The sequence below is a fragment of the Scardinius erythrophthalmus genome (assembly GCF_964197995.2).
Source record: "Scardinius erythrophthalmus genome assembly, chromosome: 4".
Taxonomy (NCBI): Eukaryota; Metazoa; Chordata; class Actinopteri; order Cypriniformes; family Leuciscidae; genus Scardinius; species Scardinius erythrophthalmus.
Window position 1 is genome coordinate 32,756,888 of NC_138224.1, and position 16,580 is coordinate 32,773,467.

Genomic DNA, 16,580 nt, shown 5'->3' on the forward strand with positions numbered 1-16,580 from the left:
GTCACTTTCGGGGCGCCGTTTTCGGTTCAGGAGGTAAGGGCTTTTTGCGTCTAACGCATCTTGAATGTTCGGATCAGGAAGGGTGATTTTGGGACTCGTTTACCTTGCAGTGCGGCAGAGAAGACTAGCAGACACGAGAGGCAAACAGATATCACTACGAGTTTTTCTTTATTAGCACGTTATTGAGTGCATTGAGCACCGCGAGTCATTTACCACAGGTATGTGATATTCTCTTATGCCTAAGCTAACGATTAAAGTGGGAGGATCATCTCCTTAACTTAATGTTATATTTTAACAGCGATACAAGCGTGGAGGTGTTGCAGCAGGCTTGGCAGACCTTGAAGACTGGCAGACGCTGTCGGCTCATGCTACTTACTGACTGAGTTTGTCTACGTGATACTAAACGACCCTGAAGTGGATGGGGTGGCGTTTCACGTATAAATTACCGTGCTCGCCCTCATTTCCGTCTCTTACTCAAACTGTCTACTATTATCTGAGAAGCTGTATTCTATTTCAACAGTGTGACTGCTTCCATCCGGTTGTGGACTGTATTCAAGCCGATCGAAACACGCGTCGAACGTACAGCCTGCCCGGATATTTCTAAAATCGATCCTTAAGGCCCTTTCACACCGGATGCGTAACGAAAAAGCGAAACGAAAAAGCGAATAGTTCGTGTGCGAATAGTTCGCATCAAAACCATTCACATCAGCCGCGACGCGAATTTGCGACGTCTGTGACGTTCAGAGAGCTTCAACATTCCAAAACTTTCGCGCGAATCGCGCCGACAGCTGAGAAAACATGGACACTTCATCATCATCATCATCATCATCCAGTCATAGTCATAGCATCCAGTGAAGACGAGCTTTTCATTTTATTTAAAAGACAGAAAAGAAGGTTTTGGGTGCACCCAATCTTACAGAACAGAAAGTCTGAAGGGGAGTATGCTTATGTGCAGTTTTTTTTTTTTTTTTGCGTCTTCAACAGTGCGTTTTGTAATGTAACTACACATTACATGTAACACATGAAGTAAGTTAAAAATCATTCGACTAGAAATATCACACAAAGAATGTATAGTATAGCCTACTAAAAGCAGCCCTAAATAGTCTCACTGCATTTTGTTACGTGTTCAAAGTAAACACGGTCTCTGTCTCTATCTTTGACGATAATAGTGTTAGCTTTCTATCCCAAATGTAGTTTGGCCTGCTAGCCTACACAGCACAGGACTATCACACAACACACTCACAGTCGTGATAACCGGTTGGTTGGCAATGCTACGCCACACATTGTCTTTCAAATCGTTGTCCTTGTAGTATGTGAATTGGCTGAAGCCTATTCTGTCGCCGCAAAAGTAAAAAAAAAAATCGACATCGAAGCGAAAAAAATAAAAGTCGTTTTTTCGCCTCAGCACATTCGCGTTCGGTGTGGAAGCGCTCATTACACAAACAGCTGATCAAAAAATAAACCCATCGCGCGAATTCGTGCGTCAAAATCGCGTCCAGTGTGAAAGGGCCTTTAATGTGACAGTATTCCTCGACTGTTGAACTGAGGTTGGGGGGAAATAATTGCACACTGACAAATTCTCTATGTCACCCTTGTATTTATATAGTTTATATATGGGTGTTTAATCCGAATTCTGCATTCATTATTGTGTGATGACCTGATCTACTGTTTGTGACATTGTCGTTCATTTCTCTGTCAGGAAGTTTGTGGGGTGGTCTAGAATCTCCCGCTAACGTGCTGAGCACGTTCATTATAGAGAAACTGGCCTGTTTGGCCGTGCGTGTGATTTGTATATGCTTCTTTGACACCCTTGATGTGAGAGTGCATGTTTCGTGTATCATTTTTTTTGTATTGAATATTCTTTGTCCTTTTCCTTCAGAATCTGGGGCCATTCGTGGTTCCTGAAGTCTTCTGGGTGTGGTGGTGGTTTGATTGACAGTCTGCAGTGTTCACAGTGAGTGTAGTGTTGTGAGAGAACACGAGTGGTTGCAGTGTTGATCTGATAGCCAGGACAAATTCCCCAGGTTCTGAAGTGGTGTGTGTGTGTGTGTGTGTGTGTGTGTGTGTGTGTGTGTGTGTGTGTGTGTGTGTGTAATGTGTGACGTGTCTGGTTTTAAGATTCTTTATTAAAAAGTGTGTTTAGTAAATTATGCTTTTTCAATAAACTGTTTGTACTTTCACCATTGCCTGGTATCTGACTCAGCCATTGCGTACCTGTGTGCTTTATGTACTCACTGGGTTCCCGGATTACATCTGGGTGGCGTAGTCGGAATTCACCTAAAGTCTCAAACTGCCACATATACAAGGAAAATATATATTTGAATTTGATATTCAGCAAATGTGTATAAATAGTTGTTTTGTTTTGCATTACAAGATCAAACAACTGGGCGATATAAGGACACTGGAGTTCTGCACTCATGGGACATATGGCATGGAGCAAAGAATTTAGCCAAGATGATTACTGCAGTATGTTTACTTCTTTTTTCATTTTTATTAAATACTTGAACCTATATCTTTTGCAGATTTATTATGAAAATGTTTTTATTCTAAAATGTATTCAACCACATCTGTTATATGCATACTTAGGAGGCACAGCAATCTGGACAAAAGATCCTGCTGCACTGGGTCAAGCACATTGTGAATCACTTCTGGATCTGTTGTAAGGCGGCAAACACGGTACAGCAGTTAAGTGTAACCGAATGAATGAGATGATTGACATTAGTGAGCACCTATCAGCAGGTAACCCACCCTATTTAAGAGCTGGTTGGCTGTAGCCGGGAATGCGTCACGTTCGACTCCGCCTCCGTCCGTTGTTTGCAGTGACTGAAGGTATGTGCATTAGCTATAGCAATGGTTGTTTTTATCTCTGTGTGTATGGCACTGACTATTCGTGTTATGTTTAGCCTGTCTCTTCTCTCCGCCTGGTCCTTGGCATTATCTTGATCGGGGCATTTGTGCGCTGCTTTACAATCAGGTATGTGCGAATGGGTTGTGTAGGGCGAACTATTTGTTTTGGTTTGGGATCGTCTGATGTTTGGAGCTGTGCGCAGTGTCCCTGTACTCCAGCTGAACAGCTGATCGCACGAAATTAGAGCGTCTGTGACGAAAGGGAAACGCACCGTGCGTTTGTATCATCCTCTTTCGGTAAGTTTAACATGCATGTAACTAAGTTATGAGTTTAACATTTAGCATTTAGGCATAACATTTTTAGTAGTGCTGTTCTTTTTATTTATTCAGATTCACTTCTCGTCCGTGGCGTTGCTTTCTATACTGTGTCGCTACAGTTAACATTACAGCCTGGTTGTTTCTCTGCGGCTGTACGGCGAAAACATCGTATCTTCCCAGTATATGGAGGGAATTGTTGCTGTCTGGTTTGTCTGTTATCTTCTGATAGTTTAACTCTGTCAAATTGAGTTAAATTGTTTTTATTTATTTAAAGACTGTGTATTGCAACTTGCACCGGATGCCATCAAACTGTGGCTGCTTGTATTTTTATGAGTATCTGTTTCATGATTACACCATGACAAAATGTGAGTTGAATGTACGTTTTTTTTAAAAAGTTTGTTTATAAATTTTGATTTACTTTCAGGCGCTGAGGTCCCACGGTTGTTGGATCTTCTATGGTGGTGGTGCTCTTCTGAACCTTTGCCGTGTGACACTTTTGAAGTGTTGTGGTGTGATCTGAAGTGCACAGTGGTGTGTGTGTGAGTGTGCTTTTGGTTGCTCAGCTTAGTGATCTCTCCTATGGTGGACCTCAGCCCTGTAAGTTGTGTGTGTTTTGTGTCTTTGTAAATTGTGTATCAGCCAAGTAAATGTTTGAGTGTGGTTGTGATTTTGTTTATTTTTAAACTGTTGGCCTAATGGCTTTTTGAGTCTGTACAATCATTGCTCATTATTGTGATTTTTATCGTGCTCTAAATTTTGTATTAATAAATATTTTGTACGTTTTCATACCCACGTTTCTGCCTACTTCATTAAAGAGAGTCGAACCTGAGTGACCTAAGAATTATTTGAGTTTAATCTATATTTCCCGGGGCGAAATTCCCCAGGTGGCGTAGTCGCAAATTTTTCCTGTAATACCGCTCGTACTGCCACATAAGTAATATATCATTGTAGTCATCTCTTCCTGTGACTAAATACAACAACATTTCCATGTAGCAAACTTGCATGCAACAAGTACAATGCTTCTATGTGAAGTGAGATTCAGTGTTTTAGGATAAGATTCTATTTGTGCACAGCATACTCATTATAAAACACATTACAATACCGACAATATCTAGGCTTTATTTGTTCTTTGACTGTATGGTCTGATTACAAGATTTGTAATTTAGAAACTATGGAGCAATGTGCTTCACCATGTTACAAATGAGCACGAATGGTACCTTGGTCACTGCCTGCACGGTAGCCTGCCAGAAATACAAGACAAGCAATGGCTGGAGAGTGGTTCCAAAGCTCACAAGGCACTGGAAGCGATAGTTCTAAAAAAGAGGTGGCTCAGAAATGTCCATCGATATCTACCTTTCAGGTAACTTATGGAAGCACCTTCATGTCTGTCTCAAAATGGAATTAGTCACCAGTAGTCATCACTGTGATCAATGTTTTGAATACTACTCGAAATATGAATGTGGCAAGGCGGGCTAGATTCCGCCCTGTGATTTGTGTTGAGTGACGGGGGTGACAGCCTATCGGCAGCCACCCCTGGCTTACTTAAGGCGGAGTTCAGGCCACCTGGGCATACGTCATCGTCACGGACGTTGTTGTGGGTGCGTGCGCAGTTCCGTGGGAGGTATGTACCTAGCTGTTTGGCTAATGTTGTTGCTAATGCATTCCCACATTAATAGTGAATGTGTACATGTTTTAGCCGGGTTACTGTTCAAATCAATGCGACGTTGCTTTTGGGTGCAGGCTGTCCCTATCCGAGGTATGTTTATTCTGACAGACTAACGTTTGTTTTGATGTGATTTCCGGTAAACCCATGTTTCCATCATAGCACGGCTAATGTGTTTGAGCAGATGCAACAGCTCTGTACACTTGTGGGTTGCCTATTGTGAACGAGACTGCGTGTGAGTAACTGAATCTTCTGTGGGTCTAGCGATCTACCATTGGGTAGGTAAATCTAACCACTTGCATAACCTGAGGTGGGTGTTTCTTTTTTTTTTAAATTCATTTATTAATTGTTTTCATTTCTTTTAGTGCATTAAACCACTTGTGAGCGGTTCATCACTGTGGACCGGGGGCAAAATGCCCCATTGACAACGTCGTTAAGACGGCACTGTTTTGTTCTGCTGCCATTTAATATCACTGTGACCAGCGTGATTCATTAATTGTTTTCATTAGTTTATATTGTATCTGTATTTGGTTGTAAACGCTGGTGGTACTAGTGTGTGGCTAGTTTCCGAGCTGTCCGTCCATGCATGACGTAGCTGCATGTGATGGCATAATCTAGCCCTACTGGATGTTTATCACCACCAGCCGTTTGGTTGTCTTTGAGCTCTTCGCCCTGTGCGTTCCTCAAAGACTATGAAGGGAGTAACTTTTTCTTTTTGTTTTTTTGTAATCCTGGATTCAATTGTTGTGATTTAATGTTTAATTGTATTTTTTTGTGGTTCATTTTACTCGTTCATAGCCTTTGGCGGCTGTAACGTGGCCATATTGTGAACCTTCTAGGTCACCACCAGCCAGGTTAACTGTGCCCAGTAATTTGCAGAGATTTCTTTGTTGAATTTGTTTTATTATAATTTCATACGTTTGCAGTCAACTGTGAAAGTATATTATATTGTTGTTTTTTTGTTGTTGTTTTTTTTAGGAGCTGCAGGCCCGCCCCATGCAGGGAAGCTAGCTGTCTGTCCTCTTTCGGTGGTGGTTCCTTCACAGAGTGTTTTGCCGTTGGCACCTGTGTGTCTTTCACCTAGTGAGTGTGAGTGTTGTGTGGAGTGGAATTTGATGAGTGGTGTGATCTTAGGACACTCACTGTCCAGCTAGCTCCCTGCTGGCAAGCCTCAGCCCAAAAGTGCTTTTGTGTTCTTTATTTTTGTTTTCTTTTCTTTATTTCTGGCCTGGTGCACACGTAACAGTGCAAAACTTTTGTCCACCTCAAAGTTTTTATATATTAAATTATTGTTGATAAAATAAAAAAAGTATTTTTGTATTCTGATCCACGTCTCTTGTCGTCTGTGGTCACGAACCAGCGTGTCTTGTATAAATTTCCCCGTTTAGTGAAACGGGGTGGCGTAGTCTGCTCTCCATTTAGTTATACTTTTCCTCATAAGTGTAAACGTAATTTACCCGATCCATCACCTCGCCACATGAACATAGGCTAATTTGTTTCTCCAGATCAACCTGTGAGCTGGAATCATTCCATAATCACTTGTTGATGTACGTCAGCAAGCGGTTCAGCTTCTCACCACTGGTCTACGAGGCAAGAACTCTCCTCGCAGCCCTGGATTATAACAACCATATAGATCGACCACCAATGCTCAACAACAATGCCCAAAAGATGTAAGATTTAAAAAATATATTTTCAATCACTCAGAACTTTCTGTAGAACTTGATATTTCGTCTTTCGAATGTGTCTTATTATCCATATATTTCTGGGTGATTTTTTTTTTGTCTAAAGCCAAATTATTTTTCATTACAGCTTTCGTAGACAGTTCCAGAAGAAAACTGGTAGATGGACTGTATATGCCTTGAAGATGGCAAAAGACTACAGTTACATTCCTGATCTGCAAGCGGAAATTGTGCGCACAAGACTCCAGGCTGATGTGGGGATGCCAAGGCATAGGGTTCCAAGGCCTGAGGACCCCAGGACATTGACAGCATTCTGGAGTCACATGTCAGTAGAGGCATAGGTATGTACAGCAAAAAAATCTTAGCAAAGATGTCTGTCTTGGGATCTATATATAAATTTAAAATATAAATAAGTTATTTATCGTAATTTAGGACAGATTGAATGATAACTCTCTATTTTATTTACTAGTGTTATTGATCAGTACAATGTTATGCTTCATTTATAAATTGCACTTTTCATCTAATTTAAATTCTTCTTTTTTTTCTTTCAAAAAGGAGCAAGCTCTACACTACCAGAGTCAAGAGTCGAGCACTGAGCTAAAACCTCAGCAATCTGAACCCCCAAGTTCAGAAGTCTACCTTCAACTGAGCCAGCCAAACTATTTTTGTAGTTAAATTTTATCCTGAAACTTGATGCATATACCTAAAAATGTTTGTAACTATGACACCTTAGACAAGTTATCAAATATGTAAATAAATTGTAAATCATTTCACACAAATTTTTATTTTATTTGTTGTTATAAATAAACCTTACAAAAAAAAAAAAAAAACAGTTGTTTTATTTAGCCTACACTATCACTCTTCTAAACAGGTTCTTATGAAGAAGGCAGAATAGAATAACATATTCTTTATATTTGTAATACAAACATTTTAAATTGAAGAGTGGCAAACCAATTTTTTACCAAACAGGTAAGACAACATATAAATAAGAATTACAATGTAACATTGAATAAATAATTATAAATAACAACTAAAAAAAATAAACAAGTCTTTTAAACATAAATACCCGTTTATAGGAGACTAAGCAGCATGCTTCTACAACACAGCAGCGATGAATCCAGTGTACTGCCCATTTGGGTCAGGGAATTTCTCACGTACTCTGCGCACACAGCAGCAAGGGATGACAACTCAGATTTCTGTAAGCAGCATAGTGGTATTCCCGGTTGTCATCCCCAGGTTCCTGTGTGTCATGAATGGCATAAATGTCGTTTCTTAAACGGCGTGACAAGCGCAGTACCTGCTCATCCAATATGTGTAACGACATGTGGGGCAACATGCTTACACATATGCCCTCTGTCATGCCACGACATTTTTTTTCAATATCAGATGGCATTTTAATGCATCTTGTACAAGAACACCATCAAGGTACATCCTGTAATTGTTGTTCCTCTTGATGAGCAGGTTTTTGGGGGACATCAAAGATGAGGCCTGGTTCTCTATTCATGACTCTAAGCAAGAGTCCTTGAGCCACGTTCATATTTCCTATAGGATTCTGAAATTGCACATTACAAAATTTTATGCCAAACGCTGAAACTATTTTGGATACTTGACGTATGTCCCTACTCACCTGTGTCATCAACAACCTGTCCTCTTGCAGCCTAGACACCCTCAATCTGTCCTCTTCACACAGTCCAGATGATGCAGTGTTTCCTCTCCCTCTTGCTGCCTGTCTTCCCCCTGTAGACCTTCTACGTCTACTTGCTGTTCTTCCTCTTGTTACACTGCTGAGTTCAACAGCTCCAGTTTTTTCTTCCACTCTGTAAGCTCTTCCCATCCCTTTTGGTCTTCCCATCCCTTTTCTTTTTCCTCTATCCCCACATTTTGTTCTTCCATGTGATGCTTCATGGCAGCTGCTCTGGGGAGGACTCCAGGTCTCATCAGTATTTGACAGGGATACTTCCAATGAGGATCTATCTGTGTCTCCCTGCAACATAACAACAAATAAGCAAATATAAATAATTGTACATAGGTCAAGGGCGGGCGAGTGTCAGAACCAGGAAACGATCTTAAAGGGTAACTAAACCCCTGGTCAGAGCCTGACTCAACCCACTGGCAATATTTGAAAAATGCTGGAAAAGTGGAGATAGAGGGTACGAACCGAGGGCAGGGCTGAGCGGGGGTGTGTGCACCTGAGACCCGCGTTTCAATAGCATGCGCTCTCTGTAGGCATGTTCACATTAGCAGATAATGAATTGTCATGAGGCAACAAGGTAAATAGAATAAAGCACAATTAAAGGACAACTCCAGTGAAAAATGAACCTTGGGGTAATTAACAAATGGTTACCGAGTCGATCGTTCCCTGGGGTGCGTTTTCATGATAATCGAATATAAAGAGTTTTATTTATAAAAACAGATTAGCTCATAACACTAGTATATGGGGGCAGAGTGTAAGTAAAAATAAATCGCTAGTTAATACCACTAACAAGGCTCAAAATAGCCTCACACTAACACGGTAGCATAATGAGGGTCCCTACATGCAAAACGAAGCATGGAGAACTTTGTAAGTGTACAGACAGTTTAATAAGAAGATACTTTATAAAGCCAGTACATTACGCATTTACAGGCAGGAGCCATCTTGGAAAACAGTCTCGACTAGTGGAGCCACGAACGCCCTGCTACGTGAGATGGTCGATAGGAATTATGTTTGTGAAATCTAACGTAGCACGGCGTTCGTGGCTCGACTAGTTTTACTTACTCTCTGCCCCATATACTACTGTTATGAGCTAATCTGTTTTTATAAATAAAACTCTTTACATTCGATTATCATGAAAACGCACCCCAGGGAACGATCGACTCGGTAACCATGTGTTAATTACCCCAAGGTTAATTTTTCACTGGAGTTGTCCTTTAAACATGGTTACTTGCCATGATGTACTCTCTTTAGCCATTCAATACAAGTAAATGAGGAGAAGCAGTTTACAAGCAAATTAGAAGCATAAAGGCATTTATGACAGTTTTGCGGTCAGAGTGCAACACCTTAAAGGAGAAGTTCACTTTTAAAATGAAAATTTTGTCATCATATATACTCACCCTCATGTTGTTTCAAACCTGTATGAATTTCTTTCTTCTGCTGAACAGAAAGGAAGATATTTAGAAGAATATCAGTAACCAGACAGTTTTTGGGTCCCATTGACTTCCATAGTAGGATAAAAATATACTATGGAAGTCAATGGGACCCAAAAACTGTTACTGATAAAGTCGGTTACTGAAATATCTTCCTTTCTGTTCAGCAACAGAAAGAAATTCATACAGCTTTGAAACAACATGAGGGATACTTACCTTTAAGGTAAATGTTGATAGCCAGTAAATGTCATTCTGACAAATACATTTTATTAAACAGTTTGTATTTAAATTTTTGTCAGATGGGGTCAAGTGAATGAGGAAAGAGCAAGGGCACACTATACATCTATGATGCAAGATCACCATGGAGACTTCCAGGTCTGTCAACAATTAATACAAGTACAGCCTATCAATATTTATTTACTGTTTATCTATATATTGTGCATACATTCCAGGTTAAAGCATCTGGATTCATCATCAACCCAGACCTACCCTGGATTGGAGCATCACCCGACGGCATGGTAACATGCACTTGCCATGGTGACGGCGTCCTGGAGATAAAATGCCCATTCAACAGCAGGGACCGTTCACTCAACGAAAGCTGCAGAGATTCATCATTCTGTCTATGCATAGGAGAGGATGGGACAATGGAGCTTAAGACTGACCACAAGTTCATGTATCAAGTGCAAGTTCAGATGCATGTTTCCATGGTGAGTTACTGTGACTTTATTGTATGGACACCGCAGGAGATTTTCATCCAGCGGATCAAGTATGATCCTGTTTTCTTCCACAATGCTTACCTCAAAGCGGTTGAATTCATCAAGACTAGAGTACTACCAGAGCTGCTGGGAAAATGGTATACAGCTCCACGCCATACTCCCACACACACTACAACCACTGAACAGCCATCTGAAATGGGATGCTACTGTGGTAAACCTTGTGACACAGATGACATCACCTGCACATCTGGACAATGTACGCGGAAGCACTTTCACAAGTCTTGCCTTAAATTGAGCAGGGTACCGAAGACATGGAAATGTGTGGAGTGCAGAAGAAAACGTGTAGTTATTTGACGTGTATATATTTACAAAAGTGTTTTGATTAATCAGTTTCACCCCTTATTTACATCAGCGTCCTTTCAACATAATCTCCATGAAACTTAAATAATATTTGACGGTTACTGAAGTATTTTTTTTTTTTACCATGATTTAATGAAGTTGTAATATACATTATTTTATGCATTATTTTATTTTTATGAATAATTAACAATGAATAGAATAAAAGCAATGTAGTTTACTGAAACCTGTTTTTTTATTGCAAATATAAAACAGAATTGTATAAAAACGAACAACAATTCATATTATTACAGTGGGAACACAATGTTACTCTCTATTCTGAGGGCACAACAGATGGGCAAATATTACACAATTCGTATTATTATGTGTTACACTGGGAACACAATGTTACCCTCTATTCTGAGGGCACAACAGATGGGCAAATATTACACAAAGCACAGCAGACTTTGACCATCTTTTCCAGAGATGTAAGTTCTCCTGGAATTGTAGTCTGGCAAAGAGAGATTGGTATTGTGCTTTGCAAAATTGTGTACTTGTTTCTTACAAGACCAATGACGCGTTCCACATGGATCCGAACAGCTGCTAGTCCCATTGTAGTTTCAAGTTCACTTGGGTGCAGTTGCTGTTTCCCTTTAGTGAAGGCAGGTAATTTGAGCTGAGCACTGTACAAGCCCACAGCATCTCCTATGGTAAACCCTCGATCTCCCAAGACGACATCACCAGGTGACAGGTTTTCCAGGTAGCCGCAGTTTTCAGTCAGATGCTTATCACTTGTTCGCCCCCCCCCCCCCCCCCCCCCCCCAGCCAGTAGAAACAAATGATATGACTACCTGTGGTGTTATCGAGATCAAATACTTAACAGTATTATGATGTTTGTACTGTGAATAAGTTTGTGCTCGCGCTCTCATGTTCTTAGGCTTCTCAATGAAAATTTCAAAACAATCTATTATGGAAGTACAATTTCTGTAATTGCTGTTTTTGAAACACATAGGTAAACTGATTTGAATCTGCTCCTTGCTGGGCCACACTATGAATGAAGACAACCTACTGTTCGTGACATTTAATGTACTGTTAAAAATTCGACTTACAGTAGGCTTTGACACGTGAAATATGTATGTAAAAAAGTGGAGAGGTAGATTCAATCTCATTCTCATTAGTGTCATTAAAAAGCAGTGAAAAGGAGTCAGCCCAGGTCCCGCCTTTAGGAATCCTGATAAGAAGGTGAAGACGACCATCATCTTGGAATAGGATGGAAGTCCAGTTAAGTCCTGGACCATCTCATCATTTTCTTTGAACACCTCCTGCTGGAAAGATAACTTGCTTGCCCTGTCCCTAAGCTGATGAACCTCAGCCCTCAGTCTGGTGCACTCATCCGTCAGTTTCTTCACAGTTTCTCGACAGGCTTCATCAGTGCATGCTACACAGCTCTCAGTATGGATAGGTTCTTTAGATGTGTTCCCCACTCTGCCCGCTGTCAGTATTGTCAATTTCAATGTCAGTAAGGTTATCATGGGGTGGCACTGACACATCACTGGTACATCTCTTCCTTTTAACAGCCTGTGTCTGCTCATATTTTTTATAGCAATTTATTCTTCTTTGTCGTTGCTCAGGTGACAGGTAGCCAAAAATACTTGGCACATAATCGGGGTTCAGAGGATTTTCACTTTTTTTGCCTGCAGTGGTAGCAGATGAGACACCAATTAACGTTACCAACTCAGAATTAGTTACTAACAGTCTAACAGTGGATATAGTTAACTTAACGTTAGCAGAGACACAGATGACCTATTTTGTCTGGAAATGTTAGCTAGCTACACATTAACGAATTCAATTTGTCTGCAAAGGCTGATTGGTAAGGAACTAGTGCTAATGTTAGAACAGCTAACGCTAACCTAGCCATTATTTACCTGAAACAAAGTGCTCACTGCAGAGTCTGGAGTGTTCTGTAGGTGTCAAGTGATCCCTCTTTATAGCAGCGATCCATCTCTGACGACGCTCCAGGTTTTTAGGGATATTATAAAACGTTAATTTCTCATTTCTTTGAGATTTGCTGTTATCGCAGCTTACAGCACAGCAGATAGACGGCATGTTTGGATTTGGTCCTACAAATGGCGGCAACACCGCTGTGTGACGTCACGTGAAACCCGTGAATAGTTTATATAGTTGAATCAGTTTTCTCTTCATGGTACAGACCAAAATGTATTATGTGTACACTTTCTTCACCTAAATCCATAAAATCCCATTAATTTCAATGGGACATTTAAGTGTTCTACTAGGTACAGTGGGAATGAGTTTAATTTTGTTAACATTGTTTTTTTTTTTTAAATCTGGGACCAGGGCTACAAGATAAAACCACTTTTTTGGGGAAAAAATGTTTTTTATTTCAGTAAAACACAACAAACCCATGCCAAAGTCAGATGACGTTTTCACATTATGGATGTTGAGTGTCTAAACTAATGACTTTTGATATAAAACTTAAATAGTAATGGCAAATAATTACAAAACTCTAAATTATCCATGATCCACAGGAATACTCCAGACAGTCTTTAAAATATACAACTTATATACATAAACACGCAATACAGCCAAATTGCTCCACGTCATTTATTTTTGTGGAAAGCCAGTGCAGGCCTGAGCGGCGGTCATATTTTGTACCGCCATGCGGTACATCTAGTTATATATACTGGTTGTATATTCAAGCTGTTTATTCATTTTTCTACCTCAAAACGAAAAAAGAACAATCAAGCTGAATTTTTGTTTTTAGTTCTTTTGAAAAAAATTTTTAAACTTTAAAAAAAATTAAACGTTTTCTACTTTCAATATTAAGTCAAAAAATGACTGAACAAATGATACACAGATTATTTTTAGTCTGTGAAGTCAGCTTTGCAGTGGTGACAAATAACTTTGGTTCTATCAACTCCGCTATCTGTAAGAGATTTAATATGAAAATGTCCATGTTAAGGGGGTCGCAGTCGCACAATGGACGAGAAGCGCAGCGTCACGCCACATCTTTACAATTCAAGCACATTATTTTCTATGAGTGTAAACACACCGGCAGCGCCATTCTGTAATTATAACGCCACTTAGCGGTAAAAGGTAGCAAATACACGTCCCTTATGTTGCTGTGGTAAAAGTATTATTGTGGTTTAGAACTCAGAGAGAGAGAAAACACTTTATTAAAACATTCTTAAAAAAAACCCTCTTAATTATGCCTCACACATATCACATTGCAAAATATTCAAGAAATAATAATAGAAAAAAAGAAAGATAAAAAATAAGATACCCACTCAAAAATTACCACCATACAACACCAATTAAACATTATTTCTCCATCCTCACAAAGTGACAGTAAAGATCCAATTGCACACCATTTAAACTCAAACTCAAGCAAGTTATTTGTCATTTGTAAAATTCTATGCTCCACTCTTATTCTGGATTCCACCAAAGCAGTAAATAGCAGACAAACATTTATATTTCGCCCTTCAGCAGCCAGTCTACAAGACTTCCAAATGGCTAATTGGCCTGTCTGATAATTGCTGTTGGTGCGCTCTTGAATACTTGCAACCATAGATAAACAGTGTCTTGTTAAAAACAAAACCCAAATTCCAAAGTAGTCTTTCTAGCAACATAAATAATGGAACCAATCTAAAACACTCAGTAAAGACATGAAATACAGATTCTGGTAAAGAACAGAAAATATAAGATGGTAAAGCATTCGTTAAATTTAAAAACATGACAATTAGTAGGCCACACACAATGTAATAACCTCCACTGTAGGTCTCCAGATTGTTTAGGTATAGGACCCTTATAAAAAAAAAAGCCTCCAAGAGGGATAAAGACCTAGCCTGACTACGTCAGTGTAACGGGGTATGTATGTTGTTATGGGAAGAAGGAGGCGGGAACCGGCGAACATTCAAACACTTTAATAAATAAATAAACAAATACAAGAATAAAAATAAAAGCCAGCAGCCCCTCACGGACAACTGCTGGCAACACAAAACAGAAACAACACATCAAATAAAATTCAGGCCTGTCCTCTCTCGCTCTTCACTGTCGTCGCTCCTCTTTTATGCTTCCGCTCCTCCGTAAGAGATGCGAGACCGGTACGTCGCGCACGTGTCGCTCATTATCAATCACGCCACCGGCCTCGCGCCGTCCTCCCACGGCCCTCGACCTCGTCGTGCTCGCCACAGTCAGACTTCGTACTCCCGCTCAATTTCATTTCGCTTCTGTACTCAGTCTGAGATAGCGTAATAGCTTTCCGTTTTCCTCCGGCCTGAAAACAGCCGGGCAATCAACGAACAGAGGGCGGGCTGAGAGCCGTGACGACATAGACACTGATTGTACCGTGGATGCGTAGATTTACTTCAAATAATCTGCAAAAGTCGTTCACAGCCATGTTCACTCCGGTATTTCGCTCGATGGTTTTGTTTTCGCATCATACATGTGTTTACAGTGGAAATTAGATGACATCACAAAAGGCTTTCTCCAGGTCCAAAGAAACAAAACCAATGTTAGAATTATGTACCCTAGAAAAATAAATCAAGTCTTGAATCTATCAAAAATAGTCCTTCCTGGAATGCAGTATGACTGATCTGGATGAATCAATGAAGAAATGTAGAGTTAAACTCTGTTAGTTAACGCTGTTATACTGTCAATAAACACCATTGCACTTTTTGACACCAGTGACTGTTATTACTGTAAGACTGAAAATACTGGTTGAGGCCCTGGTCTGAGACAAAGGGCTAATTACCATTTGTCCTCCCCCATACGACCTCACTTCCGCAAACTACTAAGAACTCACACAAGAATATGGTTAAATGTGAATGCTTATCATTGACTGTTATGTTTTTGGTGTCATTTGAAATGTCTCAAAGTGAGTGGTACAGATATCTCATATCCAGATAGATAAATGATGCGTAGATGCGCATGCGTCGCGACTGAGTGCGTTGTTGTGTTTGGAGCTCCGTCAAATTAATTCAGAAACCTTGTTTTTCTTCTTTACACTCTTTTACAAACGAACTTTTTCATTTTTATAGCGTGTGAACATATCTGTAATACTATTCTCCTTAAAAAACAATCGGATTGCTCTGATATCGCTACATATATCCAACCTTTCGAACTTCCGCTACTAGCCTTAGCCCGCTAGCATTACACGCGTGGTCGCGCCTACTGATCGAATTATTTACACACGTATCACTGAAAGCTATAATTCGCCATTATAGCACATCTGCTATAATGGCGAATATAACGGATGTGTGTCTAACGTTACCTTTGAGTGCAGGTGAGGACACCTTCGAGCTGCATTCTGTGCAGTTAGAGCTGGAATCCGTGGAGAAGCAGATCCGCGACCTACTAGAGAGACAGGCCGAGCTACGAGATCGACGTTTCGCGCTTGAAACATCACGCGCCGATGCTCACAAGTCAGTGGTTAGTAACCTTTTGACTCCGACCTCGTCTACTCCATGTGTTTCTCTGCCCAGGATGCGATCATCCCTGGTTTCATTCACTCCGGCACCGACACAACAACATGGACCCTGGGTGATTCCACAGCGGAAGACGTGGGCCAGGACCAGAGCTAGGACCTCTCCGCCCCTCCCGGCCTTCGAGATCTCCACCCGGAACCGCTTCTCCCCTCTACGCGAGACGGAATGCGACGCTGTGATCATCGGCAGTTCCATCGTCCGGCATGTCCGTGCTACCATAGGTAAAGGTAAGGTTCGCACTCACTGCTTTCCTGGTGCTCGTGTTCTCGATGTCGCTGCACAGGTTCCCGGGATTCTGAATGGTGACGAGCCCGTCGGAGCTGTTGTGCTGCACGCGGGAACGAACGACATCAGGCTACGGCAGTCGGAGGTTCTGAAGAAGGACTACAGGAGC

At 40.7% G+C, this 16,580-nt stretch overlaps 1 long non-coding RNA gene across 4 annotated transcripts; it reads left to right on the top strand.

Annotated features, from left to right (window-relative positions):
* Positions 1-10,782, top strand: LOC308689997. Of its 4 annotated transcripts, XR_014030105.1 has the most exons (8): positions 1-33; positions 111-218; positions 299-1,954; positions 2,375-2,466; positions 2,587-5,917; positions 6,334-6,498; positions 6,638-6,848; positions 7,063-7,321. It is a non-coding gene; the product is annotated as an uncharacterized lncRNA (long non-coding RNA). The 4 variants fall into 4 exon arrangements; XR_014030107.1 differs by having other exon boundaries at positions 4-218; XR_014030108.1 differs by having other exon boundaries at positions 4-218; positions 2,587-5,911.
* The last annotated feature ends 5,798 nt before the right edge of the window (positions 10,783-16,580 follow it).